General features: G+C 35.6%; 1 pseudogene across 1 annotated transcript; it reads left to right on the forward strand.

Annotated features, from left to right (window-relative positions):
• The first annotated feature begins 602 nt into the window (after nucleotides 1-602).
• Nucleotides 603-7,331, forward strand: LOC143588863 (dolichyl-diphosphooligosaccharide--protein glycosyltransferase subunit STT3A-like; annotated as a pseudogene). The gene is made up of 22 exons (XR_013145175.1): nucleotides 603-702; nucleotides 2,532-2,604; nucleotides 2,676-2,747; nucleotides 2,975-3,080; nucleotides 3,187-3,237; nucleotides 3,376-3,471; nucleotides 3,564-3,623; nucleotides 3,748-3,861; nucleotides 4,023-4,109; nucleotides 4,386-4,489; nucleotides 4,568-4,663; nucleotides 4,756-4,876; nucleotides 5,062-5,142; nucleotides 5,215-5,322; nucleotides 5,401-5,633; nucleotides 5,889-6,035; nucleotides 6,126-6,312; nucleotides 6,407-6,504; nucleotides 6,586-6,665; nucleotides 6,749-6,839; nucleotides 6,942-7,031; nucleotides 7,124-7,331. The product of XR_013145175.1 is annotated as a dolichyl-diphosphooligosaccharide--protein glycosyltransferase subunit STT3A-like (transcript).
• The last annotated feature ends 16,343 nt before the right edge of the window (nucleotides 7,332-23,674 follow it).

Here is a 23,674-nt window from a genome sequence, read left to right on the forward strand (position 1 = left end):
CAGAAGGAACAGTGTTCAACTTGTTCACCTGTGTTATGCTTTACCTCCTTTTGTTTGGATCCACCTTGTGACTGAGTACGGTTTTGTTTTACGGAAACGTGGGTTTGAAAAGCTTCTGCTTCGGTTACGATTCTTTTAGCTCCCGAGACAGCCCTTTGTTGTTCATCATCATAGACCAAATGGTAGGAGGCTCCAAGAGAAGGAGTGGGTTGCATTGCTTGTATTTGGGTCTGAATGGTTCCATATTCGGGGTCCAAACCCAGCAAGAACTCGTAAAGTTTTTCTTTATCTCTTGCATCCGTTAGCTTCTTCCCTAACCCACAAGTACAACCATTACAGTTGCATCTCGGGGTGGGAAGTACCGATTCGATCTCGTCCCATAATACATGAAGCCTCGTGAAATATGCCGAGACAGAGACTCCATCTTGTTTAGTGGCTGTTAAGGATTGCTTCACTTCATAGGCCCGGGGAGCATTTTCTTTCCCGAACCTTTCTTTCAAATCGGCCCAAATTTCTTGAGCCGTCGAAGCGTATTCCACACTCGTTCTAATTTCCTTTTCCATGGCTGTATTTAACCAGCCTTTTATCATCGCATCTCAACCATGCCATGTATTGCTTTGAGTCTTGTTCCAGTTTCTTTATGCTTCCATCTACGAAGCCAATCTTGTTTTTGGCAAACAAGAAATTTTGCATCTCCTGCAGGTAATCAATATAATTGCCATTGGTCAGCACATCGTTTGCGTGCATCTGTCTCGGGTAGTCGGACGGATGAAGGTAATACGGTGAATCTGGACTCACAGCTCCTTCGTCGTCTTTTCTTCCTTTGTATACCTATGATCAAGCCAAAGAATAAGGCAACTAATCATGCCTGTGATCAAGCCAAAGAATAAAGCAATAAAATAATAATTTCCATTATGAAGATCATTACTTTTCAGCTAAATTAATTGAAGTATACTGGGATGAAAATGGATATCACTATTCATGATTTCTTATTGCTTGACACAAACCCAGGAGCAGTGCTTTAGCGGTACCCATATGACGTTCTCTAGGGGAGGTCGTCGATTCGAGTCTCGCTCGTAACAAAATGTTGTACCACAGTGAGCCTTTTGAAGACATGTTTCCCAAAAAATTAATGGCGGATCGCGCCACCAATGCTGCTTGCGATCACGGACGAGACTTTGTTGGTCGTTCAATATATATAATATAAAAAGACATTAATATTTTATAAAGTTTATAATTGACATTTTCAACCAAAGTTGCGTGGTAAGTTGATAAACAGAAATTTTCAAACTTCATTAAATTGTGTCTGGGCAGCCAAGGGTGAAATAGTAAAACGAGACATTTCGTCGTCTGTCTTCTCCAATTGACTCCCCTGGCGTTGTTGATTCTCCTGTTTACTAGCATTCTCCATCCGTCTTTTCTCGGTCTGTTTATTATTCCATCAGATGAAACAACAAATTGTCATTACCTTTTTTTATTTATTTCTGCTGCAGGTTATTAAGTTTGAGAGTGTTATTCATGAGTTTTCAATTACCGAGTCACTCAGGTTTCAGTTTCTTCATTATTTGTTTATACTATTTACTCATTCAGAACCTACGTCTTTTATTTTGAAATAAAAGTTACCAATTACTCCTTTAATTTTATATATATAGGTTTCATTATGAATTTGTTAATTTGATTATAGTGATCACTGATTTAGGTTTTTGATGATATGAGTCATGAGTTTATTGACTTACTGCAAGTTGTTGTAACATTCAGAATGCGTGTTAGTTATAAATGATTTGAAATAAAAGTTAGCAAATTAGTTTAGTCCTCTAATTTCATGATTTTATTGTGTGTGCATGCCTTTGAAAACTCAAAAAATAATTACTTAACACCCAGAATAGTAACGAAACTCGTATAGCTTATAATACAAAAAAAGTAACATATGTAAAACGACGTCGGTAAAACCCGGGAGGTGCGGTGGCGAGCCAATGCGAATTCGGTTGGCACTGGTTAGGTTTGTTACCGTATCGGAAATAAACGCCGAATAAACTCATTAAATTAACATATTTTGAAAAAAAAATAATTAAACATATTTAAATAAAAAAACAAACAAATAATCAAATAATCAAACTGCGGCACCTGCCCATCACTTTTTAAATCTATATATAATTGCTGGTCTTTAGACCTTAACCTGCTTTCTGTATTGTTGAAGATGATATGATCATTTCAAATAATTGTGAGGATGATTTGGGCCTAGTGCAGGATCTATTTTCTTGTCCAAATCTAAAACAAAGTTTGTTAATTTGAATCTGAGCTATCAAAGAGTTGATGCTATTGTTTTCCTTCATTTCACATGTTCATTTAACAACACATTGTCAAAGAAACAATCTGGACTTGTTAACGAGGGCAAATGGAATGTGTAATGGTCTTCCATCCAGTAACTGTAAAAACTAAAAAGATACAGTTTTCATTGTCTAAATACTTTATGTTGCTGATATATGCATGTACAACATTTTGATGGTTCTATATTTAGAAGCATTGATAAGATATTATTGGATTGCAGTTTCTCACAAAGAACAGGGTGTATGACTTCTGGAATTGGTTTGATGATCGAACCTGGTAAATTTGTACACATTTTTTTTCTTATTATTGTTTTTTTAACACTACATCTTATTTTCAACCGTCTTAAGGTATCATCTTGGGGGAGTCATAGGTGGAACGGTTTACCCTGGCTTGACTTTAACAGCTGGAACTATGTGGAAGTGCGTACTTGATGATTTGTGTTATTTGTAGCCAAATCATTTTAACTCTGCAACTTATTCAGCTTCTTATATATAAAATAAATAAACTTTTTGTTGGATAACCTAGAATACAACAACAAAGACTTCATATCTAACTGGTTGAAACAGATTATATATATACAAGAAATGAATCATATGTAACAATATTTCGGGTGTGGATGATAATGATTACTGATTCATTATTGCAGGGTACTCCAATTCTTGAATATTCCTCTATCAGTGGAAACTGTTTGTGTATTTACTGCTCCTGTATTCTCTGCCTTTGCTGCATGGGCAACATATCTCTTGACAAAGGTCTAGTTTGCATCTAGTAATCTGGTTTCTCAATTGTAATAAATAATTTTACAATACTTTATTTTGTGTCAAGATGCCTCATGATTGTTCTCTTGCTTTTAATTAGGAAGTTAAGGGAGTAGGAGCTGGACTAACAGCTGCAGTTCTTCTGGCCATGGTAAATCATCTATCTGATTCTTTTCATGTTGAAGTATTCTTTTAGATGGAACTTGATGCATATTGTTGTATGCAATAAATCATGTTTTAGTATTGTTTTTGCCATGCTATGTGAACATGTCTATGCTATATCTTACAGGTACCATCATACATATCTCGATCAGTGGCTGGGAGCTATGACAATGAAGCTGTAGCCATCTTTGCTTTGATCTTCACCTTCTATCTTTATATAAAGGTTAAGTTTTTGCACAGGTTCTTTCAGTTTCTGTCTCTCTAGAAAAAATAAGGATATAAAACAATTTCTGACAGTTATAACTTAATATGCAGACATTGAACACGGGATCTCTTTTCTATGCTACTTTAAACTCCATGGCATACTTCTACATGGTAGGAATGATACAGTTCATACTGAATCGTTTCTGTTCAAGTACATAATCTATATCTTGTTTTATTTTTCATTTTTAGCATTTTCTTCTTAAGTTATCTATGTAAAAGGTTTATAATCGTTTAGGTTTGCTCTTGGGGAGGGTACACTTTTATTATCAACCTCATACCAATGCATGTGCTTCTTTGCATTGTGACTGGTCGTTATTCACCTCGGCTCTACATTGCATATGCTCCACTTGTAAGTTCTTCATTTGCTGAATTTCTCGTGTTTTTTTTTTCTTTTTTGGTTAAAGTAAGAAGAGTAACAATACAGTCATGATATGTGATATTGATTATTGATATAACCATTTATTAATCATTGCATTTTTGTCAATATTTAGTTTTGCTTTTGCTATGCAGGTTGTTTTAGGAACGTTAATGGCAGCATTAGTACCTGTTGTTGGTTTTAATGCGGTTATGACATCAGAACATTTTGCATCGTTTTTGGTGAGTTACACTGATGAATCATACCTTTTATGTTGTTTTAGCAATTTCTATCTTTATAAATTATTTTTAATTATCAGGAATGAAAAAGTCTTTGTGTATTTTGTATAATGATGGTTACATCAAAAGTTTCATGCCATTACAGTTGAATCAAGAATTCAAAATTCAATAAAGTGATACCACCAAAGATCATTTGATGTGTAATAATCTACTTTTTGTCATATAAATATGGATATTTATTGTTGTCATCATCTCTTTGTTTTTGTAAACTTATTACAGGTTTTCGTTATAATTCATTTGGTTGCTCTTGCATATTATATCAAAGGAATTCTCTCGCCAAAGATGTTTAAAGTAGCTGCCACACTCGTTATATCAGTTGGCCTGTAAGCTTGATTTATTTCTTTGTATATGTTTACTGAAACTTCCTCTGCTTGTATATGTATTTATTTATTTTCATTCAGGGTGGTATGCTGTGCTGTAGTAGCTGTACTTATAGCAGTGGTTGCATCGAGTCCAACAAAGGGATGGAGTGGATGAAGTTTAAGTCTTCTTGACCCGTGAGTTTCATGTTTTTTTCCCTTTCAACCGTTTATGACATCATCAATGTAGTAACATTTTATGTTCTTACTTGTTTTTTATAATCTTTCAGAACGTATGCAAGCAAGTACATACCGATTATTGCAGGTGTTAGTGAACATCAACCGCCTACTTGGCCATCTTACTTCATGGATGTTAATGTTTTAGCATTCTTGGTTCCTGCTGGAATTATTGTAAGTTCATGATGCTTATCTGTATATTTAAATATTTAATAAGTATTTAATTAATGCTTTTATTATATCAACACAGCAGTATTACTGCAATCTATGGATAAATGACTTATGAGGTTGTATGCATCAAAAGTAGACTTTAGTTGACTTTTATAACCCTTTTGATCCTTAGTTTCTGGGAACCTCAGGCATGCTTTTCACCGCTATCTGATGCAAGTTCGTTTGTGATTCTTTACATTGTCATGTCAGCATATTTTTCCGGGGTCATGGTAAGAGTTTTACCTTACATAGTATATTCATGACATGATGTACTTTATGTCTAATGACTGATGACATTGTAGGTACGACTAATGCTTGTGTTTGCTCCAGCTGCATGCATAATGTCTGGAATTGCTCTTTCTGAAGCCTTTGATGTTTTCACAAGATCAATTAAATATTATGCATTTCAAGTAAGTACTAATGTTGCATTCTTGTGATACAAAATTATTCATGGATTTCTTTATTTTTTCTTGATGTTGATTGCTAAGGCAGGGGATATGGTATCGGCTAGTACTGTTGCTATGCAAGATAATGTGACGGAGACTGATAAAAAAGAAGACTCGTTGAAGGAACTGGCTTCCAAGAAAACCAAAAGGAGAGAAAAGGAGAATGTTGAAAAGCAGTTAAGAAAACCGAGACGGAAAAGAGACCGCTAATTTTACCTGTTGAAGCATCTGTGTTTGCTCTGTTCTTAGCTGTGTTGCTAGCTGCCTTCTATGTGGTAATATGCATATGAATACAAAAATATAAGTATCTAACATTCTTCATCTTTATATCTAGTGGCTTGGAATCCGCTTGGCTCATTTACAAACGAGCTTTTCCAAATGTCCCTAATAACTGCCTTTTCGAGTGAACCACAGGTATTTTGAATGATGCTAATAGCTGCCTATTCAAGAAATGAAACAGTTTAAATAATAAGGGCAAATGACCGATTCCAAGTTCCAAAACGTAAACTGAACCATAAATGTTCTTGTAGGTCCATAGTGTTTGGGCTGCGACAGAGGCATATTCAGCTCCTTCAATCGTGCTTACTTCTCATTCGCGTGACGGCGGCCTTCATGTTTTTGATGATTTCAGAGAGGCATACGCGTGGTTAAGCCATAACACTCATGTAGATGATAAAGTAAGTTATTGTGTGTAATACTAATATTATTCAAATAATATCTATGGTAAGGTTGGGAGGATTTTAACCAACTTATTAATTTATCTTCAGGTTGCATCTTGGTGGGACTATGGTTACCAAACAACTGCAATGGCTAACCGCACAGTTATTGTTGACAATAACACATGGAACAACACACATATTGCTACTGCTGGTACCGCCATGTCTTCACCCGAGAAAGCGGCTTGGGAAATTTTCAACTCCCTCGATGTTAAATATGTCCTTGTTGTTTTTGGAGGTTGGTGTTCTTTAAGACATTCAAAAGTCAAAACCATAAAAAAGACAAAATAATAATAACAATTAAGAAATATTATCATCTTTTCACATCTCAGGTGTTGTGGGCTACTCTAGTGATGACATAAATAAGTTCCTTTGGATGGTTCGTATAGGAGGGGGTGTCTTTCCACATATCAAGGAGCCTGATTATCTCGTAAGTATATAGAGATAGATACATTTTATATGCGTCAGCTTTTGAACTGTTGACTATATACATTCATGTCGTTATATACAGAGAGATGGTCACTACCGAATTGATTCTCAGGCTACTCCAACCATGCTAAACAGTCTCATGTACAAACTCTCATATTTCAGGTAATGCAGATACATAACTGAAACTGTATTTTGGAGACTTATAGTCGTTTGTTCTTTTCATCAACCTCGGATTTTCAATCCAGGTTTGTGGAGACTGATGGCGGTAAAGGGTACGATCGTGTAAGGGGAACTGAAATCGGGAGAAAACATTTTAAATTAACTCATTTTGAAGAGGTAAGTCAGAATATGCATATGTATAAACCTAACTTGGGCCCGTAGGCTAAACATACGTAAAACTCTAGTACTAGTAATTTAATATATATAGTATATATGTAGGTGTTCACGACTCACCATTGGATGGTTCGGATATATAAACTAAAACCTCAGAAGAACAGGATTCGGGGGAACACAAAGAAATCTAGATCGGTATATATAATAAACATGTTTTTTTTTTTTTTGGGGGGGGGGTGTCGTTTATGTTTTTTGACTGATATTGACATAAATATATTATTATGCAGAAAACAAGCTCGAGCACGAAAACAAGAACAGCAGTGAAGAAGAATCCTTGGCAATAGAAGCCTTTACAGGTAAAGTGGATGTAATGTGTATCTATCCTCTCATTGAAATGACTACAAGCTAAGGGGTGTACACGAAAGCAACTAACAAGATTTTGTAAGATCTTTTTTTATCATATGCAACTATCAAACTTGAAAATGTGTTAGAAGAGAGACTGTAATATCTTGTGGCAATGATAGATTTAAAAGACAAGTGATTTCTATCCTTTTTATCACCGGTGAACGACATAACAGCTGTTTTGGGCAAATCATGGCGTCTATCCTTTAGAAATAGGACAATTTAGTTAAAACGCTTTAATTTGAAAATTATTTCAAGGCAAACGGTTTTAAAGTTTTGTAGTAGTTAAATGTATTCAAATTCATAGTTATTAACACTTCTACCTAGCAGTACTATCACTAACACTTTTACTACTGGCTTTACAACTGTATACAATATAGTTCACTAGCTATATGAAAGTCAAGGAAGCTTCAACGTTCACTTGTCATCATAAATAACTAGAGAATGAAAAATTAAAGAAACATGGTTGGTTCTCTAGATATAGATGGTAAAATACAACTTTTGTTTCAAAAATAAATAAAAGAAAAAGGAAAAATACAACTGTTATTCTATTAAGTGAATGTGCCACTTATTTTATTTTAATTTTTTTTTTGTTAAACATGCATAACTCATTTAGATAAATGGCTCAAACAACCTATTTTATTAAGTGCATTGTCAAATTATATTTAGTTAAATGTGTTAAATAGGTCCCACACAAATGCAATGTATTTAATTAAACAGTCCAGCCTTGTTTAATTAGATAATATAACTCTTTTAGTTAAACATATCGACATGGGTTTAAGTTCAGGAGAGAAATGAGATTACTGTGAGAAATGAATATGGACCACTAGTTTTATTTTAGGTTTTAAATGTTTAAAAATAAATGAAAAAAATATAAATGCAACAATAAATGCATTCTTTCTCTTCAATTAATACAACTAATATAACCATAATAAATCACTCTCTAATTATGGATACACACATTCTATACGTGTGTAGGTAAGATGTTTTTAATGTGTAGGTAATATATTTTCTTATTGTTAGAACAAGTGTTTGTTATATGTTTTTGTTTAGGTTGTATATTTTTTATTGACATTTCATGAAAACATATGTAAGATAGTTTTATTATTCATCACAATGTACATACGTGTTGATTGAGATTGATATAATGAGTTGGAAGAAATTGGTTTTGGATAGAAAAAAGTTTTAATTTGAATAAATTGTATTTGTGTAGGATAAAATTTTCGAGTGTATGTTATACGTTTTCGTGTGCGTGTGTAGTTTATTGACGCTGAATTTTGTGTGTAGGTTATATGTTTTCTAATTATTAGAACAAGTGTATGTTATATGTTTTTGTGTAGGTTGTATACTTTTTTGTTGATATTTAATGCAAACACGTGTGATAGTTTTTTGTACTATTCATCACAATGTAACTCGTGTTGATGGATATTAATATATTGAGTTGGAATAAATTGATTTCGGATAGAAATAAATTTTAATGTATGAATAAATTGTACCTGTGTAGGATAAAAATTCAAGAGAGAAAAATAAGTTATAAAAATAAATGAATTCTTATTATTTTCTAATTATAATAATTTGATTAGTTTGATTAATTGAATATATAACTATTATATTTATTAGTTATATTAATTGAAGAGATAACATGCATTAATACTTTTCTTATTTATCTTTAAGCATTTAAAATATAAAATAAAACTAGTGACTCATATTCATTTTTCACATTTCTCAAAGTAATCTCATTTCTCTCCTGAACCATCTTATATCGACATGAACCCGACTCATTTATTCTTAGATGCGAATTCGAAACTTAATTGTTTTAAAAGTTAATTATAATTTGCCTCCCTCGTGGTCTGTGGACGGGGCCACATTACGTCCCTCGAAAGGTAAATGAACCGGATGAGTCTCTGTGATTTTCTGGCAGGACCAATTACGTCCCTCCGTAAAAAATAAGTTATTAACAGTGTTAATTTGAGGGGCATCACAGTTTTTTCGCCCCTATATCAAACATCGTTGTCGCTTTGCATTGATCACTCACCACTCACTTAGCATCATCAACTTCTCCCTCACCGCTCACCGCTGCTGCCACCCGCCACCCACCGCCACCGATCATCATCCCTCCGACAACCACCTACCCACCCTCGTCGCCTCCCCCGTCACCTCCCATCAGAACTGTCACCCTTGTCACTGTCTCTCACATCGTCACTGTCACACTCCACCCTTCCGTTGCCGCCGCCTCCTACCAGTTCCAATCTCTTCAACCACGAAATGTCGTTCACCATCATCACTACCGTCTAAGTGGAGTCCATTACATGTACAATATAATTTGGTTCGTCTTGATTGTTTTTGCTAATAAGATTGATTAGTTTTGTTATAACTCTTGATTAATGTAATTTTTCATGTGTGGTCGGACTTTGGGTACCACCGCCTCTACCCATCTTTCGTTACATATCAGGATGGTGTTGAGTTTTTGGCAGAACCCGACGGTTGACATCCGGTGGGCTACCACGGGCACTGATCGAGTAGGTGGTGACTATGTACAGTATTTTATGCATAATTATGTCTAACAGTGAAATTGATCAAGCTGTTTTTCTAGATCAAGTGTGATTTTTGTAGATTAAGGTTTACCTTAATCACTGTTTTTTCTTAATCAGTTTCACTGCTTATGATTAGCTTCTATATTTATAATCTAATTAAGTACTGTTATCTACTGATTATGGTTTTTTTAAAATAATTTGGGTGTTCATAATATAATGTACTTATGTTGTGTTTGTTAGGCTTATACACCCCTAAATACCATTCTCTTCATTCGTCATGTCAGTGCCACGTCAGCTTTCCTCCCATCATTCAGCATCACCATTCTACACCCTTTAACTAAGGGTATACACCATTTTCTCATTCTCCATATTTTGTATTTAATACAACACACACACATCTATATATATATATATATAATATTCAAACATTAAAAATTAAATTTGAACTTAAACATTTGAAATAACATTTATAAAATAAATTTTAAAAAAAATAAAACAAATATCTAGTCTTCGTTGTCAGAAGGAAGCACAAGAGCCCATATATGTTCGACCAAGTCCGAACATAGCGCGTCATGTGTGTCTTCATTTTCCAAAGCAAATCGGTTATATTCTCTTTGTGTTTTATCAACCAGTTGATATTGAACGTTGTTTTCATCCTTGTTGTACTCGCAAATCGCACATCCCTCGTCTTCAATAATCATGTTATGTAAAATATATATTGCATGCATCATCCGTCTAATTTTTTTGGTGACCATGCTCGTGTCAGGTTGGCCACTACGTGCCACTTTCTTTTTATAAGACCGAAACATCTTTCAATGTGTTTTCTTGCCGCCTCTTGAGCTCCATTAAATTTATTTTGTTTATCATCTTGTGGGCACGTGAAGGATTTCACAAACATGGACCACGACGGATATAGCCTGTCACCAAGACAATATCTGTGCCTGCATTCGACTCCTAAAACATGAAAACTTGACTCCGGTTAAAATAGATTTGTAGTTTGAGAAATGGTTTGAGAATGGTTGAAATGGATTTGTATAAAATAGGTTTGTATTATGTATGCATTTATAATTTAAAAATTAATCTTTTTTTGAAATATGGCTGCTCCCAATGGTCAAGTGGACAAATGACGCGAATGACGGCCATCAGTGGTCTCACGTCACGCGTGAACAAGTAGCGGGGGGGGGGGGGGGGGATTGTGTTCAAGGGTCTCACGTGAGTGAGGTGGCATCCATGTTGGATCAGTGGCGGATCTAGACCAAAATCTCAGGGGTAACGCTAATTTTTTTTTACCGTATTTCATACAATGTAAACGAAACAAAATTATAAAGACAATAATAAATGAATTTAAACACATGGGCTACAAATTTCTCCTCTTCGGTTTTTGAAAACTTGAAATCAAGCTATTATATCTTGTTCTTTACTTTAACAATCGCTTCTAATAAGTCCTGACTCATTTTTTGAAGATATTTTGATAGAGCATTATGAGGCCTAAAATATCGTCCAACAAGTACATATAAAACGCAAATTCTTAAAATATGATAGAATACCTTTTGCATTAGATAGTTGTTGCACGCTCTCTCCATCTGTTTTAACAAAATCAAGTACCTCAACAACTTTCAGGAATAATTTTAACAAACTTATGATTATCTACGATGAGAACCCCATCACGTGTCTCCGGCTCATGTAAGGGAAATCTCTTGGTTTAATTATTTTCCTGTCTTAATTTCATGAAGAAAGAATTTCTTCTCTCTCTCTCTCTCTCTCTCTCTTACCTTCAACATTATATCTTTTCTTTTTCAAGAAGCACCAACTGTATTAATAACCATGCCAAGAATATCTTTAAATTTTTAAAACTGGTATTATTATTATTATTATTATTTTTTGCAACAGCCACAATCACAAACTGAAGTTGATGAGCAAAACAATGTATGCAATAACGTAATGTGCTAATGGATTATCTCGTAAAATCAAAGCTTTTAATCCATTAAACTCTCCTCGCATGTTGCTTGCACCATCAGAACCTTGACCCTGACTTGTTGAAACAAAATTAAACCATAATGAACACTAAACAAATAAGGTTAATGGGTTATTTGGTTAGGCATTAAACAAACAGGGGTAACATTATATTTTTTCAGGGGTAGCGAAATACAAAAACCGACAAAAATATATCTTTTTGTGCACTATCGACGAAAAGTTGAGGGGTAACGAATGCTACCCCTGCTAACCTTATAGATCCGCCCCTGCGCCGGACCATTGGGGGTTGCCCACTGGTGTATACCGGCCGGCTTTATTTAGATGACTATGGATGATATTGGATGATTAAGATATAAATGACTATAAAATTTTGGTTGGTTTTTTGAATTCGATAAGAAATATAGACGGAGGGACGAAAATTGCATGCTTCAAAATGACATGGACTTAATTAGAACACGAAAGAGTATAAAAGTTATTTAAGTTTTTTTAATTTCTTTTTAATAAAAAGTAGACCGAAGAACTAAGATAGTGTTTGGTTTGAAGAAATGGAGCAGGGAATGTAATGAGTCATTTCAAAAGAATGAAAAAAAAAATATTTGGTTACTGTGCATGAATGAAATGCATTATTTCATAAGAAATGAAACTCCTTTCATTTTTAGGATTTTCATCTTTTGGTTATGGGTGTTTTTTTTATTCATTCAAGAAATGAACAAGTCAAAAGAATCAACAATTGTTATTACTATTATAATTATTATATTTTTAATTATATTATAATCATATTATTATTATTATTGTTATTTTTTAATTATAATTATTATATTATTATATAAAGCACATATCTGATTCAACATTGTTCGATTATTTTTATTCAGTGACGATCTCGTTAAAACGCGAGGGTCCTAAAAATTAGTTTTTATGAATATTCATATTATTATTATTATTATTACTAATAAAAATATTAACAATAATAAAAATAAAGTGATTAATCATCTCATTCCTACATGGTAACCAATCATGACAATGGAATGAAAATGATTTCATTTCATTCCTTTGCTCATTTCATTACCACGTCTATTCCATTCCCTCATCTATTCTATTACCCTATACTAAACATACCCTAATAGTGATCCCGCCGAAATACTCAAGTTCTTGTATCCTTTAAACAACGTGAACGCAAATTGTAATAAACTCTTATTTTAAAGTCGAACTAGGTAAACAACCCCCCGCGTTGAGGCGGTGTAGCAATGTAAATTCGGTTGGTATCGGTTAAGTTTGTTACAACACCGGCACTAAATCAAGAAAAAAAAGTAAATGTCCAAAATTGAATCGGCACGCGTACAACTTATGATCAAAATGACACGAATTTGGTTACGATGTAGCTTATGACACATATAACATATTTAAAATGATGTTTACTTGGTCGTTAAAATCCGGGCATTGGGGTGGTGAGTCGTTGTGAATTCGTCTGGTATTGAATATGTTCATTGTGGTTCCGAAAATAAATGCAAATAATAAGCTATTCAAATTAAAATATTTAAAACAAATAGAATGACAAAAAAATGCAAAAAAAAAATCATATAAAAAAAGGATATTTGTTCCACAACTAGGGCTGTCACTTTTACCCGAAACCCGAACCCAACCCGAAAAAACTCGTACCCAAACCTGAACTAACCCGACACGAAAAACCCGAACCCGAGAAAAGACTAACCCGAACCAGAACCGAAGTAATTTGGATTGGTTCTCAGGTTTAATTTATAAGTTTCGAGTTGTGACATTCGTCAATTTCGGGTTTTGTTTGTATTCGTTTTTGTATTTGTTTATTATGTAAACCGACCCGATTTGTAAACCGAAGCTTATGTTATAATCAAAATGATGGATTTATGTTACAATATTGTTTCACACTTGTTTGTTGGGTCTTGAAAACATCCTACCTTTATTTTTATTTTTATTTATTTATTTATTTATTTTATTATTTTTTTTTTGTTGTTTTGTGTTTTTGTCTTGATCCATTTTGCATGAAAACTCTTGTGTCTCACACCCATATTTGACCACCAACATTACCCTATATACACACCACCTTTCCTCTTCATTTTCCCTTGCTACAACTCCCAAAAAAAAAAAAAACTCTCTCAAACATCAAAGATTCAAGGTTATCTTCTTAAGTGTTCTTGAAGAATTTTGGTCTTTCATCTTAATTAGTTTATGTAGCCTTATTAATACTTGTTTATGGTTGTGCAACATATATATAATATACACCCCTTGTTTACCTTTGGTAGTTACTTCTCCGATTCTGGTCGGTGAGGTTTCGGACCCCATAAGGCAAGGCTTCATGGAAGACTTCGTGTCCTTGATATATATACATCTATATAACTTGTTCATACATATTAATCTTGCTTATTTTAGTTTGTTGGTCATGTTTACAAGTTCCATGGTTATGGGTTTTTAAGAGTCTATGCTTCGGTTTAACCGTAAATAGCTCTAAACCGTAAACCGAACTTTGTTACTAGTTTTGTTTGTTTAAACATACTTAGTGTTAGATCTAAGTTTCTAAAATCATTTTTACAAATTCTATGGTTATGGGTTTGTAGAATCTTACCTCGGTCTTAACCCGAAACACGATCCGAACCGAAAACCGAACTTTTGTTTAAAGACTTTATTGTTAACTTTTGGCATTTTTTTATTTGTACATTATTATACAAGTTATTTAGTGTTTGGACATGTGGAATCCATCTATGAACTTGTTGTAAGATGAAAACCGAACCAAACCGATTCTTGCTCGCTTAAGACACACAAGTGTGTTTTTTTTAGCCATCAAGACTTGTATATTTCTTTAAAAATAGTTACAAATTGATTTTTAAATATTTTCTTAAGTACTTGAAAATGTTGGATCCAACTTGATCTCATAACAAAGTTTGGACCGACAAAACCGAACACTCGCTTAACGTGCGTTGTTAGTTCTAAAACAATGGAACTACATACTTGGTTAAGTATTATTAAATTTTATTGAGTTATCTCATAACATTCGATATTTTGGAAAGTTGACTTTAGGTTTGACCAATTATCAAGACCCGAACCGACAACCCGAACACTCGATAAAAAAAACCCGTTTTAGTATCTTTATTCCAAAGGGATTTGCATTCTTGCATTTTACCCACCTTATTACTTAACATAGGTTGAGTAAATATTAAGGTTAGATACTTTAACCGGTTTCGAGCAAACTTACATTTTTAAAGGGTTATTATTATAAATTCTTAAATAGTCACATTTTAAACCTTGAACTTTAATTATTTATATTTCTCAACATTTATTTTGTTTAAAGACCTTCAAGACAACCTTTCTAAATTCAAGACTTCTTTTCTTTTTAGGCATTGTGCGCTAAACTCGTCGTTCCGACAAATCTCCAAATTATCATCTTTCAAGTTTACTACTTGAAGGTGAGTACTTCTTACCCCATTTTCCATCTTTTATTTTGGGGGTGACATTTCATACTTATTCAACAAAATGATTTATATTTGAATCTTAAACCACAAACGTAGTTGTATACTTTACCTAAATAATTGCTCGATTTGGTGTTCTATGCTTATATGCCTATTTGTTTATCGCTTTTGGTTGGTGGAACTATAAAATCCTAGACTATTTGGCATCCCCTTATAGCAAGGTGTCGTTAACGTAATGCAATTAACGATAACTATACAATCCTAGACTATTTGGCATCCCATTATAGCTAGGTGTCGCTAATGTGTTTAGCGATATCTATTTATCCAAATTACCACTTTTATTTATCGTTTTGTATGCAAGTTTTGTGGCTATCTTTATTATATACTATTATGATTAAACTTATGAATTGCTCACCGACCTTCGTGTTGACAAACTTTATTTTATGAAATGTTGCAGGTTTGCATCTTGGTTGATTTATGATTGTGAAGAAAACGACATCAAAGACCTTAGGATATTAGTAAAATTGAACAATATCAATTTGCCATATTTTGTGATATCTTGTTTATGGTTATTTTATGGATAATTGTTATGTGACATTTTCGATGTTGTGAAATGAAATGATTTTATTAAATACTGTCACTTTAATTAGTGTCATGTGCTTATGGACAATCGTTACACCTCGGCATGTTCAGCCGCCTTTGGTCGGGGTGTGACAGATTGGTATCAGAGACATGACAATAGGATAGGTGGTTAGACGTAACGACCTAGTATTGTTATGCTTAGGGTCCTATACGTGTGCTCATACGTGTTTACTCTATTTTGATTGTTCATATCGCATATTCTTTATAAACTTGTTTAAAATTCACCAATATCCCAAATGTTCACATACACACACTTTCATAGTATTTCCAAGGTATCCTTACCTTAAAACGCAAAAAAGTAGATTTTCATTGTGTTTTATGGATTACAAGATTAACTTGGATCCCGTTGTTTATAATCCCTTAAAGGTTGCATTTATATCGGGTTCGTAGCCCTCATAGGAAGTGAGACATTATAAAACGACCATTTGACAAAAAGATTCCAAGAATCGAAGGTGATTTACTTACCTGGAATGGTGGGATTATAGTGCTCGTTTTCTAGGCCACAAACCATGTTATACATGTCAATACTTTAAGTAGTCGAATGCGAGCGTTCCGGTCGCCATCCTAATTTTTCGGTGTCAAAACAATAGAACTACGGTGATTCGTGGACTAGTGCTTTGACATGACGTTGTATCCCGATTTATGGTGTTATTATCGTTATTTGAGTCGAAAACAAAAAAAAAAATTGCAGTGATTCGTGCACATGTTTAGACTCCAACATTGTGTTTTATAAAAAAAAAATTTTGAGTTAGAATATCAAATCATGGTGGTTCATGTACGATTTTCCGACTCTATAAACCTCAAAATCTCAAATTTTTAAGCTTTAACCCCTCAAAATCTCAAAATCATTTACGATTGTTTCCAGTTTGTTGTTTATATATAAAGATTTATATTTTATCTAACACTAACATCTACTCCTCACTAACTCTAGGATTCACAATCAAAAAGAAAATTTAACTTCACCTTATTCTTATTTTATACACTCTCATATCCATTTCTTTTTTACCTAAAACTTATTCCATTTCTTTATAATCTTTTAGCATGCCTCCACTAAGACCGCGCAAGAGCACCAACCGACGTATGGCTGCTTTTATCATCAAGCAAATGGCCGCTGTGATTCCCGAACTTGTAACTCAAATCCAAGCTACCCAACCTCCTCCACCCGTTGTTGCACCCGTTGAACCCAAACCCGTATCCTACCCATATAAGCAATTTACTAGTGCCAACCCAACCGAATTCTGGGGTACGGACTGTGCGAATACCTTGTTGCAATGGTTAGAGTCTATGGAGAATGTGTTTAGATATAGCGAGTGCCCCGAACCTAAAAAGACAAATTTCGCTTCAAGCATGTTTAGAAAAACCGCTCTAACATGGTGGAGTAGTGTCATGCATCTCCAAGGGTCGGAAACGGCTATGGCTCTTCCATGGTCCGACCTCAAGGCACTCATGATGAAGAAGTTTTGTCCCAAACACGAACTTCAAAAGCTTGAGGAGGAATTTTGGAACCTCAATCAAGATAGTGGTGATAACGCCGCTTACTCACTCCGTTTCCACGAGTTGAGCATTCTCGTCCCTCATTTGGTTACCCCGGCTGAGCGTGAGCTTGACAAATACATTGGGGGTTTACCTATGCAAATCCGGGACTCAGTCATGAGTAGCAAACCCGTGAATCTTGAGGATGCCATTACTCTAGCCGGTGCGCTATCGGAGAATCATGTGAAAGCGGGTACCCTAACCCTCAAGAAACCAAACGAAAAAGCCAAACCCGAGCCCGCACCACAAGCCAAGGTTGAACCCGCACCACAAGCCATTAACTACTCCAACTCTTCCTGTCACAACAATAACAACAACAAGAAGAAACCCAAAACCAACTACCGAAACTATGCCGTTACCCAACCCCAACCTCAACAACAAACCCAAATTCCACCCCAAACCCGAAAACCCTATACCGGTACCGCCCCACTATGCAACATTTGCCAACTCCATCACCCACCAAACATGCCGTGTCGCCATTGTACCATTTGTAACCGACTTGGTCATCTCAACACCACATGCCGATCCGCACAACGAACCCAACCTAACCAACCAAACCAACCAAGAACTTTTCCCCAAAATACTCAACACCGATATGCACCTTACCCACCAAACCAACCTCAAAAACCCCGAGCTTGCTACAATTGCGGTGACCCTAACCATTTCCGCAACAATTGTCCTCGCCTCATCCTTACTAACCAAACCATGACCGAACCTTACTACCAAACTCAAGCTTACCAAGTTCAAACCTACCAACCTCAACTTTCCCAACACAATGCACCACTCATCCAACCCATCCAAGCCATACAAGCACCACCTCCTCCACCACCGCAAGCACCTCAAGTCAACCAAGGCAATCAAGGACGAACTTTCATGATGAATGTTAATCAAGCTCAAGCGGCAAACGATGTTGTGAACGGTATGTTTTTAGTGAACCAACATTTGGCTTCCATTTTATTTGATACGGGTGCCGATAGAAGTTTCATTTCTTTGAAATTTGAGTCAAAAATTGCCGTGTCTCGAACCAAGCTTTCCCGGTCGTTTTCTGTTGAAGTCGCCAATGGGAACTCCATCATCATAAATTCCGTCGTTTGCGATTGTACTCTCGTTCTTGCTAACCATAAATTCTCCATCGATCTCATCCCGATGCAAATGGGAAGTTTCGATGTCATAGTAGGCATGTATTGGTTATCTTTGCACCGTGCCGAAGTTGTTTGCTTCGATAAACTCATTCGCATTCCGCTTGTTAACGGTAAAATCCTTAAGGTCTTCGGAAAAGCTATTTCGAGAAGGCTTAATCTAATGTCATGCTCTCAATCGCAAAAATACTTACGCCAAAAGTATGCTCCGCTCCTGGCTCTCTTGGCGACAAAAGACAAAAAGGAAAGGAAAATCCAAGATATTTCTATTGTTCGTGATTTCCTCGATGTCTTTCCCGACGATGTCACCGGTCTTCCACCCGTTCGTCCGATTGAATTTCGAATCGATCTTGTGCCCGGAACGATGCCTGTGGCCAAGGCTCCTTACCGTTTAGCCCCGTCAGAAATGCAAGAATTATCGAACCAACTCGAAGAACTTTCCAATAAAGGTTTCATTCGTCCTAGCTCTTCTCCTTGGGGCGCTCTTGTTCTCTTCGTGAAAAAGAAGGATGGTTCGTTTCGTATGTGCATCGATTATAGGGAACTTAACAAACTCACCATTAAAAATCGTTATCCCTTGCCACGAATCAACGACCTATTCGACCAACTTCAAGGCGCAACTTGCTTCTCCAAAATCGATCTTCGATCAGGTTATCATTAATTGCGTGTTCGCGAAGAATACATTCCAAAAACCGCTTTCCGTACTCGATATGGACATTTCGAATTTTTGGTTATGCCCTTCAGGTTAACAAATGCACCTGCGGTGTTTATGGACCTCATGAACCGCGTTTGCAAACCATTCCTCGATAAATTCGTTATTGTCTTTATTGATAACATTCTCATCTTTTCCAAATCCAAAGCCGAACATGAGCATCATTTGCATTCCATTCTCGAACTTCTTAGAAACGAACGACTTTATGCCAAATTCTCCAAATGCGAATTTTGGCTGGAGCAAGTTCAATCTTTGGGACATATCGTAAACAACAAAGGTATTCATGTTGATCTCGCTAAAATTGAGGCCGTTAAGGATTGGAAAACTCCAACGACTCCCACGGAAATTCGATCCTTCCTCGGTTTAGCCGGATATTATCGACGTTTCATTCGAAACTTTTCCAAGATCTCTTTGCCTCTTACCTTCCTCACTCATAAAGGAAAACAATTTGATTGGGGTTCGAAGCAAGAAAAAGTCTTTTGTACTCTCAAGGACATGCTTTGCAATGCTCCCATTTTAACCATTCCCGATGGAAACGACGATTTCGTGATATTTTGCGATGCCTCTCATCAAGGTCTTGGTTGTGTCCTCATGCAACGAGGTCAAGTCATCGCTTACGCATCAAGGCAACTTAAGGTCAACGAGAAGAACTACACGACTCATGATCTCGAACTTGGTGCCGTTGTTTTCGCTCTCAAAATCTGGAGACATTAACTTTATGGTACGAAATGTGTGGTTTTTACCGATCATAAAAGCCTTCAACACATTTTTGACCAAAAAGATCTCAATATGAGACAACGACGATGAGCCGAATTACTTAGTGATTACGATTGCGAAATTCGTTACCATCCCGGTAAAGCGAATGTTGTCGCCGACGCCCTAAGTCGAAAGGTTAATGTTAAATCCGTTCTTTTTATAAGCGTTGTCATTCAAACCGATCTTCAAATTCGAATCTTCCAAGCTCAACGTACCTCCGTTGAAGAAGGTAACATGTATGACGAAATGTCATGTGGAGCCGAACTTCAACTCGAAACCAAACCCGATGGTCTTTTGTACTTTCTCAATCGTTTGTGGGTTCCAAATCGCGATGACCTTCGTACTTGTATACTCGACGAAGCTCACAATTCGCGGTATTCCGTTCATCCCGGTGCGGATAAGATGTATTTCGATCTTCGTGCTACCTTTTGGTGGCCGGGTATGAAAAAGGACGTAGCATTATTCGTATATAAATGTCTTACTTGCTCAAAAGTTAAAGCCGAACATCAAAGACCTTTTGGTCTACTCGAGCAACCACCGATTCCCGTTTGGAAATGGGAAGACATTGCTATGGACTTTATCACTAAATTACCCAACACCCAAAAGGGCAACGATAGCATTTGGGTGATCATCGATCGTTTGACCAAATCTGCTCATTTCATTCTGATCCGCGAGAAGTATTCTGTCGAGCATCTTGCTCAAATCGTTCGAGAAATCGTGTGCCGACACGGTTTACCATTGACTATTATCTCTGACCGTGATGCTAGTTATACCTCTCATTTTTGGCATTCACTTCAAGAAGTTTTGGGAACACGTCTCGATCTTAGCACCGCTTATCATCCTCAAACGGACGGTCAATCCGAACGTACAATACAAACTCTCGAGGATATGCTACGAGCATGTGTTCTTGATTTCGGTGGGAATTGGGATTCTCACATTCCGTTCATTGAGTTTTCTTATAACAATAGCTACCATTCGAGCATTGAGATGGCTCCTTTCGAAGCTCTTTACGGTCGTAAATATCGTTCTCCGATAAGTTGGAACGAAGTCGGTGAAGCTCAAATCACGGTACCCGAAATGGTTCAAGAAGCCACCGACGTTATTGATCGAATCCGTAAGAACCTCCTAGCCGCTAGAAGTCGTCAAAAGAGTTACGCCGACAAACGGCGAAAACCGATCGAATTTAATGTTGGCGATCTTGTCCTTCTAAAAGTATCTCCTTGGAAGGGGGTAGCCCGTTTCGGAAAGAAGGGTAAACTAGCTCGTCGTTTCGTTGGTCCCTTTAAAATCCTTGAGGGTGTTGGAAAAGTAGCTTATCGACTCGAACTACCGGAAGAACTTACCGGTGTTCATCCGACATTTCATGTTTCAAATCTTAAAAAGTGCTTAGCCGAGGGTAATCTCCATATACCTCTCGACGAAGTACATGTCGATGAGTCGATGGTCTTGGTTGAACGACCCGTTGAGATCATGGATCGCAACGAGAAGAGAACCAAGCGTAGCCGTATTCGGTTAGTCAAAGTTCGATGGGAATCACGGCGCGGCGCGGAATTCACTTGGGAGCGAGAAGACAAAATGAAAAAGAAGTATCCATATTTGTTCGCAGCATCGTCTTCGTCTTAATTTCGGGATGAAATTTCCTAAAGTAGGGGATACTGTGACATTCGTCAATTTCGGGTTTTGTTTGTATTCGTTTTTGTATTTGTTTATTATGTAAACCGACCCGATTTGTAAACCGAAGCTTATGTTATAATCAAAATGATGGATTTATGTTACAATATTGTTTCACACTTATTTGTTGGGTCTTGAAAACATCCTACCTTTATTTTTATTTTTATTTATTTATTTATTTTATTACTTTTTTTTTGTTGTTTTGTATTTTTGTCTTGATCCATTTTGCATGAAAAATCTTGTGTCTCACACCCATATTTGACCACCAACATTACCCTATATATACACCACCTTTCCTCTTCATTTTCCCTTGCTACAACTCCAAAAAAAAAAACTCTCTCAAACATCAAAGATTCAAGGTTATCTTCTTAAGTGTTCTTGAAGGATTTTGGTCTTTCATCTTAATTAGTTTATGTAGCCTTATTAATACTTGTTTATGGTTGTGCAACATATATATAATATACACCCCTTGTTTACCTTTGGTAGTTACTTCTCCGATTCTGGTCGGTGAGGTTTCGGACCCCATAAGGCAAGGCTTCATGGAGGACTTCGTGTCCTTGATATATATACATCTATATAACTTGTTCATACATATTAATCTTGCTTATTTTAGTTTGTTGGTCATGTTTACAAGTTCCATGGTTATGGGTTTTTAAGAGTCTATGCTTCTGTTTAACCGTAAATAGCTCTAAACCGTAAACCGAACTTTGTTACTAGTTTTGTTTGTTTAAACATACTTAGTGTTAGATCTAAGTTTCTAAAATCATTTTTACAAATTCTATGGTTATGGGTTTGTAGAATCTTACCTTGGTCTTAACCCGAAACACGATCCTAACCGAAAACCGAACTTTTTTTAAAGACTTTATTGTTAACTTTTGGCATTTTTTTTTATTTGTACATTATTATACAAGTTATTTAGTGTTTGGACATGTGGAAGCCATCTATGAACTTGTTGTAAGATGGAAACCGAACCAAACCGATTCTTGCTCGCTTAAGACACACAAGTGTGTTTTTTTTAGCCATCAAGACTTGTATATTTCTTTAAAAATAGTTACAAATTGATTTTTAAATATTTTCTTAAGTACTTAGAAATGTTGGATCCAACTTGATCTCATAACAAAGTTTGGACCGACAAAACCGAACACTCGCTTAACGTGCGTTGTTAGTTCTAAAACAATGGAACTACATACTTGGTTAAGTCTTATTAAATTTTATTGAGTTATCTCATAACATTTGATATTTTGGAAAGTTGACTTTGGGTTTAACCAATTATCAAGACCCGAACAGACAACCCGAACACTCGATAAAAAAAACCCGTTTAGTATCTTTATTCCAAAGGGATTTGCATTCTTGCATTTTACCCACCTTATTACTTAACATAGGTTGAGTAAATATTAAGGTTAGATACTTTAACCCGGTTTCGAGCAAACTTACATTTTTAAAGGGTTATTATTATAAATTCTTAAATAGTCACATTTTAAACCTTGAACTTTAATTATTTATATTTCTCAACATTTATTTTGTTTAAAGACCTTCAAGACAACCTTTCTAAATTCAAGACTTCTTTTCTTTTTAGGCATTGTGCGTTAAACTCGTCGTTCCGACAAATCTCCAAATTATCATCTTTCAAGTTTACTACTTGAAGGTGAGTACTTCATACCCAATTTTCCATCTTTTATTTTGGGGGTGACATTTCATACTTATTCAACAAAATGCTTTATATTTGAATCTTAAACCACAAACGTAGTTGTATACTTTACCTAAATAATTGCTCGATTTGGTGTTCTATGCTTCTATGCCTATGTGTTTATCGCTTTTGGTTGGTGGAACTATAAAATCCTAGACTATTTGGCATCCCCTTATAGCAAGGTGTCGTTAACGTAATGCAATTAACGATAACTATAAAATCCTAGACTATTTGGCATCCCCTTATAGCTAGGTGTCGCTAATGTGTTTAGCGATATCTATTTATCCAAATTACCACTTTTATTTATCGTTTCGTATGCAAGTTTTGTGGCTATCTTTATTATATACTAAT

This window comes from Bidens hawaiensis, unplaced genomic scaffold (genome assembly GCF_021521415.1).
Source record: "Bidens hawaiensis isolate Kalapana, Puna unplaced genomic scaffold, B.hawaiensis_p1.1 tig00036830_1, whole genome shotgun sequence".
Taxonomy (NCBI): domain Eukaryota; kingdom Viridiplantae; phylum Streptophyta; class Magnoliopsida; order Asterales; family Asteraceae; genus Bidens; species Bidens hawaiensis.